The sequence below is a fragment of the Plecotus auritus genome (assembly GCF_963455305.1).
Source record: "Plecotus auritus genome assembly, chromosome: X".
NCBI classification, from domain to species: domain Eukaryota; kingdom Metazoa; phylum Chordata; class Mammalia; order Chiroptera; family Vespertilionidae; genus Plecotus; species Plecotus auritus.
Genome location: NC_137784.1, coordinates 110814673 through 110823538, shown reverse-complemented (window position 1 = coordinate 110823538; position 8866 = coordinate 110814673).

Here is an 8866-nt window from a genome sequence, read left to right as displayed (position 1 = left end):
CAATCTTCACAGTTTTTCTGTAATCTAAATGTATTTTAAACAAAAGTTTATTTAAAATATATCTAACTGTGGTTACCTCTGGGTAGTAGAATTTTAAGTGAACTTTGTGTTCTTTCTTTTGAAGTATATAGTTTTCTACAATTAACATGTATTACTTTAGTAATAAGAAAAAATAAAATTTATTTGTAAAAGCACATGAATTTCCATTTTATTCATCAAAATAGCATGGAAGAGATTAACCAAAAAACATATATGCATGTATGCATAGCCCATGGACACAGACAATAATGTCGCGAAGGCCTGGGTGGCAGTGAGGGCTGGTTATAGGGTAGCAAAGGGGTGGGAAAGGGGACAGCTCTAATAGTGTCAACAATAAAACATTAAAATTATATGTATATATTAGGTTTACTTATTGTGCACAGACAAGGTTTCTTTTTTATGTGGATTTGCAAGTCCTTAAGGATCCACAGTCCCTTGTTTAGAAACTTTTACCTTAACCATAGATGAATCTAGAATCCTGTTCATAGTACAGTCTTTCCTGATCACTCTGAAGAATGCTGAACTTTCCAGGCTATTTGAAAACATTTGGAATCCCCACTTTAACTTATTGATACCTTTTCCTATGTCAGATGCTTTCCCAATTAATGTAATTAGGGTTAGATAGAGGGAAGAGTAGGGTAAGAGGTGAGGGGAAAGACTTATAATCTACCTATAAATTATGAATAGTGGAACCAAGTTCACACCAAAAAGATCTTTTCCCAATCTTAATATGAAACACTTATCTTTTCTGACACACAAATATGTGCCAAAAAAGATATACTTTTTCAAGCTAAATTCTCTTTTTTTGCACATATTTAATTTTAGTTTGCAAATTAACATAATAGATAGAAAGGGAGAAAATAAAGGGCTTCTTTCCAATAAGGTACCTGGCACACTGTATGAGATGAGTACAAGTTTCCTTCCTTTTGTTATTACATCCATGGCTCTTGCATCTTTTACACCACTTACTTGCCCTTGGATGTCATCTTAAATGTCCAAAAATGCATTCCCATCCTACCTCATGGTTTATAGAGCAAGGCTGGAGGGGCAAGGATGAACCTCATTTTAATCCATTAAAAATTTTTAGTGCCTCCTAGGTGCTGGGGATACAGGCCTGGCACAGAGCAATGTTCAATAAATATTTGTTGAGTTAATGAACAAGGTTGCTGCCATTGGGGACTTTACACATTAGTGGAGGAGACGGACAAACACACAATTAAAATACAGTGTGGAAGTACAGTGTTGTATGGGATCACAGAGGTGGGACACCTAACCTTTTCTAAAGCACCCGGGAAGACATTTTGAAAGAGAAAATGCTGGAGGCAAAGACCAACAGCAGTTAACATTTAAATGCAAGAAGTCAGTTAGAAGGCTGATGGACTTTGATATTCAGCAGGGCTGAAAATCAGCATTATATTACCCTGCTGCTGGCCAAATGGCTGAAGGCAATCCCCTAACCTGATAATCCTTTTACTGTTTACCAAACTTTACCTTTGACATGCCTGTTTGCATTCCTAAAAGGCAAATGTGTATTCAAGTAAATAAAAGATGATGGGTCTGGGGTTTCAGAGAGCTTCTCCATGAGAGGGAAGTTATCCGCCTGGCTCCCCCATGCCTTCTAAATTTATATTTCTTGTCTAGTGTATCCATTTGTGTGCAGCCCCTTCTCCAGACCTTGAACCCTAGCCACAAATGGATGCAGCATTCACAAGAAGACATCTAAGCTAAACCCCAGGGGATAAAGAGGGTTTAAGTGGGAGAGGTGGTGAGTACAGGATAAGAGGAGTTGGAAAAGTGAAGAGTACAGAAGCAAAACTTCTCATGGTATATGTAAGTAATAATTTAGATATATGGGGTGTTCCTGTAGAGGATTTATAAATGAAAAAAGTTTTAAAGTCAGTTTTGAACCAAATTAAGGAGATCTTCAAATGCCCAATTGAAGAATGTGTGTTTCATCTTGGAAGCATGAAGCCATTATCACTTATTTTTTCAGTAGGATACTGACTGACATGTACAAAAGAGTTTTTCAGAACAATATTCCAGGAATCTTGGGTTGACCTGGAAGAGACAATGCTAGAGGTGGGGAGGAGAATAAGGAGGCTCTTGCAGTGTGAGGTGATGAGAACCTTAACTAAGATAGTGAGAATCAGAAGAGGTAAAGGCAAATGGATGCAGAAAATGTTCAAGAAGTTGAATCATTAGGACTTCATGGCCTGACCAGTGTAAGGGAAAAATGGAGATGAGCCATAAAATAGATACTCATTAAGTACATGTGCTTCATCAGTTGATTTGACTTGCTATGTTTCTCAAACTTGATCTTGCATCAGAATCCCCTGGTGAGCTTATTACCACATAGATTGCTGCACCCACCCATTGAGTTTCTGATTCAGTAAATCTGCCTTGGGATCTGAGACTTTGCATTTATAAGAAATAATGCTACTGCTATGGTGATGACACTTTGAGAAACATTGGATTATCTTAGCATATATTTTTCAGCAAACCAGCCATTATGATCATGTTAGTCTTTTCAACAAATCGTGCTGGAACAACTCGTTTGCCACATGCAGAAGAATGAAATTGAACCTTTGACTCACACTATATAAAAATTTACTCAAAAAGGGTCAAAGACCTAATTGGAAGAGATAAAACTATAAAACTCTTAGAGGAAAACATAGGTTAAATCTTCATGACCTTGGATTTGGCAAAGCATTCTTAGGTATGATACCAGAAGCACAAGCAAACAAAGAAAATATAGATAAATAAAAAACTTTTGCACTTCAAAAGAAACTTTCAAGAGAGTAGATAATTTTGTTCATTAGATCCACATTTCAGTGAAATTATATGATACTTGTCTTTCTCTGATTGGCTCATTTCACTTGGCATAATGCTTTCCAGGTCCATCCATCCAGTCACAAAGGGTAAGATTTCCTTATTTTTATGGCTGAGTAGTATCCCATTGTGTAAATGTACCACGACTTTTTTATCCATTCATTTACTGATGGACACTTAGGTTGTTTCCAAATCTTGGTGAACAAGCAAAATAGAGACAGACTCATAGATAGAAATAAGGCTGAAAGATGTGTAGGTTGGGGGGGCTGTGTTGTGGGGGTAGAGGGATTGAGCAAAAAAGAGAAAAAAAGAAAAAAAAACTCATGGACATGGAAAACAGTGTGATTTCCAGGGGGAGGAGGAGGGGCAGGGGAAGGTGAAGGAGGGTATAGGGGGGATGAATGGTGACGGAAGGAGACTTCACTTGGGGTGGTGAACACACAACACAGTGTGTATATGATGTGTTTTGAAATTCCGCACCTGAAACCTGTATAATTTTGTTAGCCCATGTCACCCCAATAAATTCAATAAAAAGGAAAAATAAAGAAAGTAGAAAGATAACCTATAGAATAAGAGATCATATTTGCAAATCATATGTTGTGAAGAAACTTGTATCCGGAATATATAAGGAACTATTAACAACTCAATAATAAAAATACCAATAATGAAATTTGAAAATGAAAAAAGTATCTCAATAAACTTTTCTCCAAACAAGGTATACAAATGACTGATAAGCACATGGAAACATCATTAGCCACCAGGGAAATACAAATCAAAATGACAAGATACCATACCATGCCTACTAGGATGGCTAGAATAAAAATGTCAGACAGTGACAAATGTTGGAGGGGATGAGGAGAAACTAGAACACTTATACACTGCTCATGTGAATGTAAAATGGCACAGACACTTGGAAAAGAGTCTAGTAGTTTTTTAAATAGTTACATCTAGAGTGATCATATGACACAACAATTCTACTCCTATATATACTCAAGATAAATGAAAATACAGTATATGTCCACACAAAAACATGAACACAGATGTTTATAACAGCATTATTTATAATACCAAAAAGGTGGAAATAATCCAAATGTCCATTAATTTATGAATAGATAAACAAAATGTAGTATATCAATACAAGAATATTATTTGGCCATGAAAAGGAAAGAAGTACTGATATAAATGTTACCACATGGATGAGCCTTGAAAAGATTATGTTAAGTGAAAAAAGCCAGCCACAAAAGACCACTTATTATATAATTCTATTTATAATTTATGCCCAGAATAGGTAAATCTATAGAGACATAAAGCAGATTGGTGATTGCTTAGGGATGGGGAAAATAGGAGGAGAGTACGGCAGCAGCTAAAGGGTTTCTTTTTGAGGTGATAAAAATGTTCTAAATTTGACTGTGGTGATAGCTGTACAACTCTGTGAATATAGTAAATAACATTAAATTGTACATTTTATATGGGTGAACTATGTGATGTGAATTATATCTTACTAAATATTTTCTAAAAATAATGCTGACAAGAAATCCATAGGAAAAAATAGGGAGTGAAAAGCCTTCTGGGCAGAAGTAATAACATAAAAAGAGACACATGGGAAAGAAATATCATATGTATAGAATAGCGTAAGCAGTTTAATCAATTCATCACTTTTTAACAGTATATTGCTGGCACTGTTCTAGGTACTAGGATATGCAGTGAACAAAATTAACAATAATCTCTGTCCTCATAGGGAAATATATTAAATAAAATTCCTAGTTAAAGCATATAGTATATTAGAAGAGGATAAGTGCTATTGAGAACAACAAAAAAATGAAACAAGTAAGAGGGATCGAAGGCACTGTATTAAGGGGATGCAATTTTATATTGAGTAGTCTCACTACAGAAGCAGCTTATGAGTACAAGACCTAAGGAAAGGAAGGAAGCAATGTGCATGTGGGGAAAGAACTTTCCAGACAGATGGCACAGTAACCGCAAAGGCTGGTATCATCTTGGAGGAGCCAGATCATGTAGGGCCTTCTAGACAATTTTTTTTACAAGTTGAAATGGAAGTGTTATAGCCTTTAATAATTTTTTAAATGCATATAAAACTTTTTTTAAAGGTTCCTAGCCTAGACTCCGGATTTCCAATGTATACCTCCCTCTCAGCAGCCAGAGCCCCTGCCCCACCATTTTTAAAAAATGCATATAAAACTTGATCTTTCAGCAAACTCTTGTTTTGTTTGTATAAGTAGATGGGACAACTATAGACCCAGACAAGATGGAGCTCTGCTCAGCTTTGGGACAGAAGGATCACAATTGTCAGTAACAGAGATTACTTCCAGTTAAAGATATTTTATATCATATCATTTTATGTCTATTTACACAGCAAGGTCCAGACCTAAAACCACAAGGACAGAGGATAATATTTCTCATATATTTGGAGTTAATTCTGACAAGCTATTGGTTATAATTTAAATGTATGCACAGGTTTGTTTTTTTAAAATAGCATTTTATACGCAGGGGTTCCCTATTTGATATTCTAGCTTCTCTAGTATTTAACCATATCCTTCTAGACAACTGTAAGGACTTTGACTTTACTTTGAGCAAATCACTGGAGGGTTTTGTGGCTATAAAAGGATTACTCTGGCTACTGTGTTGAAAAGACACTAAATAGGGAGTAGTGTAGCAGTAAGCAAGAGCAGTTAGGATATTACAGCTATAGTCCAAGCAAGTGAAAATGGTTTCTTGAACCAGATTCATTGCAGTGGAGGTGCTAAGAAGTGATCAAATTTTGGATATACAGTTGACCCTTTAGCCACATGGAAGTTAGGGGAAGCCAACACCCGGACAGTTGAAAAGCAAGTATAAGCTTTGCCTCCCCCCAAATTTAAGTTGTCCCTCAGTAACTGTTGGGGATTGGTTTCAGGACCACTCCTCAGATTCCCAAATCCACATATGTTCAAGTCCCACATGTAAATTGGCATAGATCATTGCATACAGCTGGCCTTTAGCATCCACAGGTTCCAGACCAAAGATTGAGAACAGCACACATATTTATTGAAAAAAGGGAAAAAAACACTGCATAAAAGTGAACCCATACAGTTCAACTGTATTATGAAGGTAGACCTTCTGTTTCTCCACATGGATCAGATGGGGCATGAGAGAAACAGAAGACTCAGGGATAACTGCAAGGGTTTGGCCTGAGCCGCTGGAATTGCCATTTACTGAGATTTTTTAAGACTGCAGCAGAAGCAGGCATAGGATGAGACAGATGTAAGAAATATTACAGAGGTAAATTTGGCAGGACTTGGTAGTTGTTTGGTTATGGGAAGCTAGGATGAAGGAAGAGTTGAGGATAACATCCAAAGTTCTGTTTTCCATAAATGGTGGATGGTGGTAAAGTTCTGGAGATTAAAAGAAAAAGCAATGATACGCTAAATATAGAAAATAGTACATTAGGACCAGCCAACTCCTTAGACTCTCAAAGTGATCCTTTACGGTAATTTTGTTTATCTTGTCCCCATGGGAAGAGCATTCACTGAGTTGATTAACACAAGTGCTGTGATCAGCTTCAAAATTAGATTTCTCTGTGTAAAATAATTTTGCATGTAGACTTTGAGGAACTGGTTCACTGCAGTGGACTCACTCCTCCACCCTCACCTGCAAACTTCTAATCCCTCACCTTTCTGGGTGACACAAAATTGAATTCTAGACCATTCAAAGCTGAAGGTCAAACCAAGACAATTCCTTGAGCCATGGTGATCTCCTTAAGGAGTCCACTTCGAGCAGCAACAATAGTCTTTCTCCCACTGACGTTGTCACAGCAACAAGGAAGTGCGTTGTCTTCTTTACCTTAAAATCCAGGAAATACACTTTTATTGTTATAAAAACTTTGAAAATAAAGAAAAAGCAGAGGTGGATGATTCTAATTTAATATTTTGCTGACACCTAGTGCTAGAACTCTGCATATTCAGCTAGCTGATCCAAATTAAAAACAAAAGGATTTATACATTGCAATGAATTTGAAACAGATAACAATTTATTATAGCAAACAGCAATATCAATCTTTACATTAATTTTCACACCATTTCTCACATTTCTATATCAGCCTTTTTAAAGCAGTCAGACAATAGTCCTTTTAAAGTACTAAGAATTCGAGAAAGAAGAACAAAGTAGGTGGGATCTCAATATCAGATTTTAAGCTGTATCACAAAGCCACTGTTCTCAAAACAGCCTGGTACTGGCACAAAAACAGACATATAGACCAATGAAATAGAATAGAGAACCCAGATATCGACCCAAACCACTATGCTCAATTAATATTTGACAAAGGACCACTCCTCAGATTCCCAAATCCACATACAATGGAGTCAAGACAGTGGCTTCAATAAATGGTGTGGGGAAAATTGGACAGATACATGCAAAACAATGAAACTAAACCACCAACTTACACCATACAAAAAATAAACTCAAAATGGATCAAGGACTTAAACATAAGACAAGAAACCATAAAAATACTAGAGGAATCCACAGGCAGCGAAATCTCAGACATATGCCAAAGCAATTTCTTCACCGATACCACTCCTAGGGCAATGGAAACTAAAGAGAAAATAAACAAATGGGACTACATCAAAATAAAAAGCTTTTGCACAGCAAAAGAAACATCAACAAAACAACAAGAAAGTCCACTGCATGGCAGAGCATATTTGCAAATGTTATCACTGATAAAGGTTTAATCTCCAACATTTACAGGGAACTCATACAACTTAATAAAAGGAAGATAAACGATCCAATAAAAAAATGGGCAATGGACCTAAATAGATACTTTTCGAAAGAAGACAGAAGGAAGGCCAAGAGACATATGAAAACATGCTCAAAATCACTAATTATCCAAGAGATGCAAATCAAAACAGCAATATGGTACCATTTCACACCTGTCAGAATGGCAATCATCAACAAATCAACAAATGACAAGTGCTGGTGAGGATGCGGAGAAAAAGGAACCCTTGTGCACTGCTGGTGGGAATGCAGACTGGTACAGCCACTGTGGAGAACAGTATGGAGTTTCCTCAAAAAAACTGAAAATGGAGCTCCCATTTGACCCAGTAATCCCAATTCTAGGAATATATCCCAAGAAACTAGAAAGACCAATCAGAAAAGATATATGTACCCCTATGTTCATAGCAGCACAGTTCACCATAGCTAAGATTTGGAAACAGCATAAATGCCCATCAGCAGATGAGTGGATTGGAAAACTGTGGTACATCTACACAATGGAATACTATGCTGCTATAAAAAAGAAGGAATTCCTACCATTTGCAGCAGCATGGATAGATCTGGAAAGCATTATGCTAAGTGAAATAAGCCAGTCAGAGAAAGAAAAATACCACATGATCTCACTCATTTATGGAAGATAAAGAACATTATAACCTGATGAATAAAGAGATAGATACAGAAGCAGTAAAGCATCGAACAGACTGTCAAATTACAGTGGGAAGGCTGGGGAGTGTTGGGGAGGGGGGGGGGAAAGAGATCAAATGAAGGACTTGTATGCATGCATATAAGCACAACTAATGGACACAAGACGCTGGGGTGGTGGGATGACAGCATGTGCCAGGGGGTAAGGGAGGCCGGGGGAAGGCCAATGGGGAAAAATGGAGATATATATACTACTATTTGTAATACTATAAACAATAAAATAAAATTTAAAAAATAAAATAAAGTACTAAGAATTCAATTTTAATGCAATTTCTTTATAGAGCATATGGAGGTCCCAGTAGATCAGAATTTTACTTTCCTTCTCATAAATCAATAATATTCTTACATTTTATATATACACTAGAGGCCTGGTGCATGAAAATTCATGCACTGGAGGGGGGTCCCTCAGCCTGACCTGCCCCCTCTCACAGTCTGGGAGCCCTCAGGGGCGGGAGGAGGGGAAGGCGACACCCCAGCACACCTCTGCTGCTGCCACTCTCGACAGTGCAAGCCTCGGCCGGCCCTGGTTACC